We start from the raw sequence: 10,000 nt of genomic DNA on the forward strand, positions 1-10,000 counted from the left end.
TTTCGCACGGGGTATCCGCCCCGGGCGCCTCTCGGGCGGCCTTCCCAACTGCCGTCGACCGCCCGGAGGGGGAAACAGAAAATATTCGAAAGTGCGGAGCTCCGCCGTCAGAGGCCGGGTTTTCGCACGGGGTATCCGCCCCGGGCGCCTCTCGGGCGGCCTTCCCAACTGCCGTCGACCGCCCGGAGGGGGAAACAGAAAATATTCGAAAGTGCGGAGCTCCGCCGTCAGAGGCCGGCTTTTCGCACGGGGTATCCGCCCCGGGCGCCTCTCGGGCGGCCTTCCCAACTGCCGTCGACCGCCCGGAGGGGGAAACAGAAAATATTCGAAAGTGCGGAGCTCCGCCGTCAGAGGCCGGGTTTTCGCACGGGGTATCCGCCCCGGGCGCCTCTCGGGCGGCCTTCCCAACTGCCGTCGACCGCCCGGAGGGGGAAACAGAAAATATTCGAAAGTGCGGAGCTCCGCCGTCAGAGGCCGGGTTTTCGCACGGGGTATCCGCCCCGGGCGCCTCTCGGGCGGCCTTCCCAACTGCCGTCGACCGCCCGGAGGGGGAAACAGAAAATATTCGAAAGTGCGGAGCTCCGCCGTCAGAGGCCGGGTTTTCGCACGGGGTATCCGCCCCGGGCGCCTCTCGGGCGGCCTTCCCAACTGCCGTCGACCGCCTGGAGGGGGAAATAGAAAATATTCGATAGTGCGGAGCTCCGCCGTCAGAGGCCGTTCCAGTGCTTTTGGGTGGCTGGAAACACCCTCACGATGGTCTGATTATACTCTTAGGGGCCTCCCCTGTGTCGCCCTGGAGGTCACCCATTCAAAACATGCTCACCTATATACGTTTCGGAAAGTATTTTGGTGAACGCTCACTTTCTAAGCCTTTTAGCCTTCTTGACCCCCTAACTCCCCATATCTGGTTTACCTACTACAGCGCCCCTAACGACCAAAATCGGTACTGCATACCCCTGGTACCCCCGCCATTGAAAATGAATGGGGGAATTTTTTTAATTTCTCAATCCGGCCAGGAGGCCTCTTTTTCGGCCACGCTCGGCCGGCGAGCCGGTCCGCTCTTTACCCCTGGTACCCCCAGCCCTACCCCTGGTACCTCCCCCATTGAAAATGAATGGCGACCCCTGGTACCCCCAGCAACACCCCTGGTACCCTCAGCCTTACCCCTGGTACCCTCAGCTCAACCCCTGGTACCCCCAGCCTAACCCCTGGTACCCTCAGCGGCACCCCTGGTACCCTCAGCAACACCCCTGGTACCCCCAGCCAGCTTCGCCCCTGGTACCCTCAGCCTTACCCCTGGTACCCTCAGCCCAACCCCTGGTACCCTCAGCCCAACCCCTGGTACCCCCAGCCAGCTTCGCCCCTGGTACCCTCAGCCTTACCCCTGGTACCCCCAGCCTTACCCCTGGTACCTCCAGCCTAACCCCTGGTACCTCCAGCCTTACCCCTGGTACCTCCAGCCTTACCCCTGGTACCTCCAGCCTTACCCCTGGTACCTCCAGCCGTACCCCTGGTACCCTCAGCCGCACCCCTGGTACCCTCAGCCTTACCCCTGGTACCCTCAGCCGCACCCCTGGTACCCTCAGCGGCACCCCTGGTACCCTCAGCCTTACCCCTGGTACCCTCAGCCTTACCCCTGGTACCCTCAGCCGCACCCCTGGTACCCTCAGCGGCACCCCTGGTACCCTCAGCGGCACCCCTGGTACCCTCAGCCGTACCCCTGGTACCCTCAGCCGCACCCCTGGTACCCTCAGCGGCACCCCTGGTACCCTCAGCGGCACCCCTGGTACCCTCAGCGGCACCCCTGGTACCCTCAGCGGCACCCCTGGTACCCTCAGCCGTACCCCTGGTACCCTCAGCGGCACCCCTGGTACCCTCAGCGGCACCCCTGGTACCCTCAGCTGCACCCCTGGTACCCTCAGCGGCACCCCTGGTACCCTCAGCGGCACCCCTGGTACCTCCGCCATTGAAAATGAATGGGCGGCCTTCCCACCTGCCGTCAGCCGCCCGGAGGGGGAAATAGAAAATATTCGAAAGTGCGGAGCTCCGCCGTCAGAGGCCGGCTTTTCGCCCGGGGTATCCGCCCCGGGGCGCCTCTCGGGCGACCTTCCCAACTGCCGTCGGCCGCCCGGAGGGGGAAATAGAAAATATTCGAAAGTGCGGAGCTCCGCCGTCAGAGGCCGGCTTTTCGCCCGAGGTATCCGCCCCGGGGCGCCTCTCGGGCGGCCTTCCCAACTGCCGTCGGCCGCCCGGAGGGGGAAATAGAAAATATTCGAAAGTGCGGAGCTCCGCCGTCAGAGGCCGGCTTTTCGCCCGAGGTATCCGCCCCGGGGCGCCTCTCGGGCGGCCTTCCCAACTGCCGTCGGCCGCCCGGAGGGGGAAATAGAAAATATTCGAAAGTGCGGAGCTCCGCCGTCAGAGGCCGGCTTTTCGCCCGAGGTATCCGCCCCGGGCGCCTCTCGGGCGGCCTTCCCAACTGCCGTCGGCCGCCCGGAGGGGGAAATAGAAAATATTCGAAAGTGCGGAGCTCCGCCGTCAGAGGCCGGCTTTTCGCCCGAGGTATCCGCCCCGGGCGCCTCTCGGGCGGCCTTCCCAACTGCCGTCGGCCGCCCGGAGGGGGAAATAGAAAATATTCGAAAGTGCGGAGCTCCGCCGTCAGAGGCCGGCTTTTCGCCCGAGGTATCCGCCCCGGGCGCCTCTCGGGCGGCCTTCCCAACTGCCGTCGGCCGCCCGGAGGGGGAAATAGAAAATATTCGAAAGTGCGGAGCTCCGCCGTCAGAGGCCGGCTTTTCGCCCGAGGTATCCGCCCCGGGCGCCTCTCGGGCGGCCTTCCCAACTGCCGTCGGCCGCCCGGAGGGGGAAATAGAAAATATTCGAAAGTGCGGAGCTCCGCCGTCAGAGGCCGGCTTTTCGCCCGAGGTATCCGCCCCGGGGCGCCTCTCGGGCGGCCTTCCCAACTGCCGTCGGCCGCCCGGAGGGGGAAATAGAAAATATTCGAAAGTGCGGAGCTCCGCCGTCAGAGGCCGGCTTTTCGCCCGAGGTATCCGCCCCGGGCGCCTCTCGGGCGGCCTTCCCAACTGCCGTCGGCCGCCCGGAGGGGGAAATAGAAAATATTCGAAAGTGCGGAGCTCCGCCGTCAGAGGCCGGCTTTTCGCCCGAGGTATCCGCCCCGGGCGCCTCTCGGGCGGCCTTCCCAACTGCCGTCGACCGCCCGGAGGGGGAGATAGAAAATATTCGAAAGTGCGGAGCTCCGCCGTCAGAGGCCGGCTCCACGCTTCATTCATCCGACCGAGACGCCTCTCCGCCGGCCACACTCGGCTGCGGGGCCGGCCCGCTCTCCGCCATTGAAAATGAATGGGGGGCATTTTCTCATGCTTTCAATCCGCCTAAGAGGCATCTTTCCCGGCCAACTTTGTGCCCCTGGTACCTCCAGCATCGAGAAAGCATGGTGACTCGTCCGACACATGCCCCCCTATATACGTTTCGGAAAGTATTTTGGTGAACGGTCACTTTCTAAGCCTTTCGCCTTCTTGACCCCCTAACTCCGCATATCTGGTTTACCTACTACAGCGCCCCTAACGACCAAAATCGGTACTGCTACCCCTGGTACCCCCGCCATTGAAAATGAATGGGGGAATTTTTTTAATCCCCCAGGCCGGCCAGGAGGCCCCTTTCCCGGCCAAACTCGCACGCTGGGCCGGCCCGCTCTTTACCCCTGGTACCCCCGCCATTGAAAATGAATGGGGGAATTTTTTTCAATCTCCCAGGCCGGCCAGGAGGGCTCTTTCCCGGCCACACTCGCACGCCGGGCCGGCCCGCTCTTTACCCCTGGTACCCCCAGCTCTACCCCTGGTACCCCCGCCATTGAAAATGAATGGGGGAATTTTTTCAATCTCCCAATCCGACCAAGAGGCCTCTTTTCCGGCCAAACTCGCACGCCGGGCCGGCCCGCTCTTTACCCCTGGTACCCCCAGCTCTACCCCTGGTACCCCCGCCATTGAAAATGAATGGGGGAATTTTTTCAATCTCCCAATCCGACCAAGAGGCCTCTTTTCCGGCCAAACTCGCACGCCGGGCCGGCCCGCTCTTTACCCCTGGTACCCCCAGCTCTACCCCTGGTACCCCCGCCATTGAAAATGAATGGGGGAATTTTTTCAATCTCCCAATCCGACCAAGAGGCCTCTTTTCCGGACAAACTCGCACGCCGGGCCGGCCCGCTCTTTACCCCTGGTACCCCCAGCTCTACCCCTGGTACCCCCGCCATTGAAAATGAATGGGGGAATTTTTTCAATCTCCCACGCCGGCCAAGAGGCCTTTTTCCCGGGCACGCACGCTCGCCGGGCCGGCCCGCTATTATTAAACTCTCACCCCTGCAAGGAGGCCTTTTTCCCGGGCACGCACGCTCGCGGGGCCGGCCCGCTATTATTAAACTCTCACGCCGGCCAAGAGGCCTTTTTCCCGGGCACGCACGCTCGCCGGGCCGGCCCGCTATTATTAAACTCTCACGCCTGCAAGGAGGCCTTTTTCCCGGGCACGCACGCTCGCCGGGCCGGCCCGCTATTATTGAACTCTCACGCCTGCAAGGAGGCCTTTTTCCCGGGCACGCACGCTCGCGGAGCCGGCCCGCTATTATTAAACTCTCACGCCTGCAAGGAGGCCTTTTTCCCGGGCACGCACGCTCGCCGGGCCGGCCCGCTATTATTAAACTCTCACGCCTGCAAGGAGGCCTTTTTCCCGGGCACGCACGCTCGCGGAGCCGGCCCGCTATTATTAAACTCTCACGCCTGCAAGGAGGCCTTTTTCCCGGGCACGCACGCTCGCCGGGCCGGCCCGCTATTATTAAACTCTCACGCCTGCAAGGAGGCCTTTTTCCCGGGCACGCACGCTCGCCGGGCCGGCCCGCTATTATTAAACTCTCACGCCGGCCAAGAGGCCCTTTTCCCGGGCACGCACGCTCGATGAGCCGGCCCGCTATTATTAAACTCTCACGCCGGCCAAGAGGCCCTTTTCCCGGGCACGCACGCTCGATGAGCCGGCCCGCTATTATTAAACTCTCACGCCTGCAAGGAGGCCTTTTTCCCGGGCACGCACGCTCGCCGGGCCGGCCCGCTATTATTAAACTCTCACGCCTGCAAGGAGGCCTTTTTCCCGGGCACGCACGCTCGCCGGGCCGGCCCGCTATTATTAAACTCTCACGCCGGCCAAGAGGCCCTTTTCCCGGGCACGCACGCTCGATGAGCCGGCCCGCTATTATTAAACTCTCACGCCGGCCAAGAGGCCCTTTTCCCGGGCACGCACGCTCGATGAGCCGGCCCGCTATTATTAAACTCTCACGCCGGCCAAGAGGCCTTTTTCCCGGCCACGCACGCTCGCGGAGCCGGCCCGCTATTATTAAACTCTCACGCCTGCAAGGAGGCCTTTTTCCCGGGCACGCACGCTCGCCGGGCCGGCCCGCTATTATTAAACTCTCACGCCTGCAAGGAGGCCTTTTTCCCGGGCACGCACGCTCGCCGGGCCGGCCCGCTATTATTAAACTCTCACGCCTGCAAGGAGGCCTTTTTCCCGGGCACGCACGCTCGCCGGGCCGGCCCGCTATTATTAAACTCTCACGCCGGCCAAGAGGCCCTTTTCCCGGGCACGCACGCTCGATGAGCCGGCCCGCTATTATTAAACTCTCACGCCGGCCAAGAGGCCCTTTTCCCGGGCACGCACGCTCGATGAGCCGGCCCGCTATTATTAAACTCTCACGCCGGCCAAGAGGCCTTTTTCCCGGCCACGCACGCTCGCGGAGCCGGCCCGCTATTATTAAACTCTCACGCCTGCAAGGAGGCCTTTTTCCCGGGCACGCACGCTCGCCGGGCCGGCCCGCTATTATTAAACTCTCACGCCGGCCAAGAGGCCCTTTTCCCGGGCACGCACGCTCGATGAGCCGGCCCGCTATTATTAAACTCTCACGCCGGCCAAGAGGCCCTTTTCCCGGGCACGCACGCTCGCCGAGCCGGCCCGCTATTATTAAACTCTCAGGCCCGCTATTATTAAACTCTCACGCCGGCCAAGAGGCCCTTTTCCCGGGCACGCACGCTCGATGAGCCGGCCCGCTATTATTAAACTCTCACGCCTGCAAGGAGGCCTTTTTCCCGGGCACGCACGCTCGCTGAGCCGGCCCGCTATTATTAAACTCTCACGCCGGCCAAGAGGCCCTTTTCCCGGGCACGCACGCTCGCCGAGCCAGCCCGCTATTATTAAACTCTCACGCCGGCCAAGAGGCCTTTTTCCCGGCCACGCACGCTCGCCGAGCCGGCCCGCTATTATTAAACTCTCACGCCGGCCAGGAGGCATTTTTCCCGGGCACGCACGCTCGCCGTGCAGGCCCGCCATTTGCCTACCACACCGCCGTCTGGCGGACACCAAGCGGTACCGCCGACCCCTCCCGTTGAAAATGAATGGGGGATTTTTTTTCAATCCCCCAAGCCGGCCAAGAGGCCTTTTTCCCGGGCACGCACGCTCGATGAGCCGGCCCGCTATTATTAAACTCTTACGCCTGCAAGGAGGCCTTTTTCCCGGGCACGCACGCTCGCCGAGCCGGCCCGCTATTATTAAACTCTCACGCCTGCAAGGAGGCCTTTTTCCCGGGCACGCACGCTCGATGAGCCGGCCCGCTATTATTAAACTCTCACGCCGGCCAGGAGGCATTTTTCCCGGGCACGCACGCTCGCCGTGCAGGCCCGCCATTTGCCTACCACACCGCCGTCTGGCGGACACCACGCGGTACCGCCGACCCCTCCCGTTGAAAATGAATGGGGGATTTTTTTTTACAATCCCCCAAGCCGGCCAAGAGGCCTTTTTCCCGGGCACGCACGCTCGATGAGCCGGCCCGCTATTATTAAACTCTCACGCCGGCCAAGAGGCCCTTTTCCCGGGCACGCACGCTCGATGAGCCGGCCCGCTATTATTAAACGCTCACGCCTGCAAGGAGGCCTTTTTCCCGGGCACGCACGCTCGCAGAGCCGGCCCGCTATTATTAAACTCTCACGCCGGCCAGGAGGCCTTTTTCCCGGGCACGCACGCTCGCCGTGCAGGCCCGCCATTTGCCTACCACACCGCCGTCTGGCGGACACCAAGCGGTACCGCCGACCCCTCCCGTTGAAAATGAATGGGGGATTTTTTTTTCAATCCCCCAAGCCGGCCAAGAGGCCTTTTTCCCGGGCACGCACGCTCGATGAGCCGGCCCGCTATTATTAAACTCTCACGCCGGCCAAGAGGCCCTTTTCCCGGGCACGCACGCTCGATGAGCCGGCCCGCTATTATTAAACGCTCACGCCTGCAAGGAGGCCTTTTTCCCGGGCACGCACGCTCGCCGGGCCGGCCCGCTATTATTAAACTCTCACGCCGGCCAAGAGGCCTTTTTCCCGGGCACGCACGCTCTCCGGGCCGGCCCGCTATTATTAAACTCTCACGCCTGCAAGGAGGCCTTTTTCCCGGGCACGCACGCTCGCCGTGCAGGCCCGCCATTTGCCTACCACACCGCCGTCTGGCGGACACCAAGCGGTACCGCCGACCCCTCCCGTTGAAAATGAATGGGGGATTTTTTTTCAATCCCCCAAGCCGGCCAAGAGGCCTTTTTCCCGGGCACGCACGCTCGCCGGGCCGGCCCGCTATTATTAAACGCTCAGGCCGGCCAAGAGGCCCTTTTCCCGGGCACGCACGCTCGCCGGGCCGGCCCGCTATTATTAAACTCTCACCCCTGCAAGGAGGCCTTTTTCCCGGGCACGCACGCTCGCGGGGCCGGCCCGCTATTATTAAACTCTCACGCCGGCCAAGAGGCCTTTTTCCCGGGCACGCACGCTCGCCGAGCCGGCCCGCTATTATTAAACTCTCACGCCTGCAAGGAGGCCCTTTTCCCGGGCACGCACGCTCGATGAGCCGGCCCGCTATTATTAAACTCTCACGCCTGCAAGGAGGCCTTTTTCCCGGGCACGCACGCTCGCGGGGCCGGCCCGCTATTATTAAACGCTCAGGCCGGCCAAGAGGCCCTTTTCCCGGGCACGCACGCTCGATGAGCCGGCCCGCTATTATTAAACGCTCAGGCCGGCCAAGAGGCCCTTTTCCCGGGCACGCACGCTCGCAGAGCCGGCCCGCTATTATTAAACTCTCACGCCTGCAAGGAGGCCCTTTTCCCGGGCACGCACGCTCGATGAGCCGGCCCGCTATTATTAAACTCTCACGCCTGCAAGGAGGCCTTTTTCCCGGGCACGCACGCTCGCCGGGCCGGCCCGCTATTATTAAACTCTCACGCCGGCCAAGAGGCCTTTTTCCCGTGCACGCACGCTCGCCGAGCCGGCCCGCTATTATTAAACTCTCACGCCTGCAAGGAGGCCTTTTTCCCGGGCACGCACGCTCGCCGGGCCGGCCCGCTATTATTAAACTCTCACGCCTGCAAGGAGGCCTTTTTCCCGGGCACGCACGCTCGCCGGGCCGGCCCGCTATTATTAAACGCTCACGCCTGCAAGGAGGCCTTTTTCCCGGGCACGCACGCTCGCCGGGCCGGCCCGCTATTATTAAACTCTCACGCCGGCCAAGAGGCCCTTTTCCCGGGCACGCACGCTCGATGAGCCGGCCCGCTATTATTAAACTCTCACGCCGGCCAAGAGGCCTTTTTCCCGGGCACGCACGCTCGCCGAGCCGGCCCGCCTTTTGCCTACCACACCGCCGTCTGGCGGACACCGACCCCTGGTACATCTGCCATTGAAAATGAATGGGGGAATTTTTTCAAACTCCCAATCCGAGCAAGAGGCCCCTTTTCCGGCCACACTCGCCCGCCGGGCCGGCCCGCTCTTTACCCCTGGTACCCCCAGCAACACCCCTGGTACCCCCAGCCTTGCCCCTGGTACCTCCCCCATTGAAAATGAATGGTGACCCCTGGTACCCCCAGCAACACCCCTGGTACCCTCAACCTTACCCCTGGTACCCTCAGCCTTACCCCTGGTACCCCCAGCCAGCTTCGCCCCTGGTACCCCCAGCCTTGCCCCTGGTACCTCCGCCATTGAAAATGAATGGGGGAATTTTTTCAAACTCCCAATACGACCAAGAGGCCCCTTTTCCGGCCAAACTCGCACGCCGGGCCGGCCCGCTCTTTACCCCTGGTACCCCCAGCTCTACCCCTGGTACCCCCGCCATTGAAAATGAATGGGGGAATTTTTTCAAACTCCCAATCCGACCAAGAGGCCCCTTTTCCGGCCACACTCGCCCGCCGGGCCGGCCCGCTCTTTACCCCTGGTACCCCCAGCCTTGCCCCTGGTACCTCCGCCATTGGAAATGAATGGGGGATTTTTTTCAAACTCCCAATCCGACCGAGAGGCCTCTTTCCCGGCCACACTCGCCCGCCGGGCCGGCCCGCTCTTTACCCCTGGTACCCTCAGCGGCACCCCTGGTACCTCCAGCCCTACCCCTGGTACCCTCAGCGGCACCCCTGGTACCCCCAGCGGCACCCCTGGTACCCTCAGCCTTACCCCTGGTACCCCCAGCGGCACCCCTGGTACCCTCAGCCTTACCCCTGGTACCCCCAGCGGCACCCCTGGTACCCTCAGCCTTACCCCTGGTACCCCCAGCGGCACCCCTGGTACCTCCAGCCCTACCCCTGGTACCCTCAGCGGCACCCCTGGTACCCTCAGCGGCACCCCTGGTACCCCCAGCGGCACCCCTGGTACCCTCAGCGGCACCCCTGGTACCCTCAGCCTTACCCCTGGTACCCCCAGCGGCACCCCTGGTACCCTCAGCCTTACCCCTGGTACCCCCAGCCAGCTTCGCCCCTGGTACCCCCAGCCTTGCCCCTGGTACCTCCGCCATTGGAAATGAATGGGGGATTTTTTTCAAACTCCCAATCCGACCGAGTGGCCTCTTTCCCGGCCGCACTCGGCCTCCTCGCCGGCCCCTTCCGGCGCTGCAAACTCCAAGTTTTCAATCCGACCGAGTGGCCTCTTTCCCGGCCGCACTCGGCCTC

The sequence above is a fragment of the Hippocampus guttulatus genome, chromosome 21, assembly GCF_054856545.1.
Source record: "Hippocampus guttulatus isolate MCC_2025c chromosome 21, RoL_Hgut_1.0, whole genome shotgun sequence".
In the NCBI taxonomy this organism is placed as follows: Eukaryota; Metazoa; Chordata; class Actinopteri; order Syngnathiformes; family Syngnathidae; genus Hippocampus; species Hippocampus guttulatus.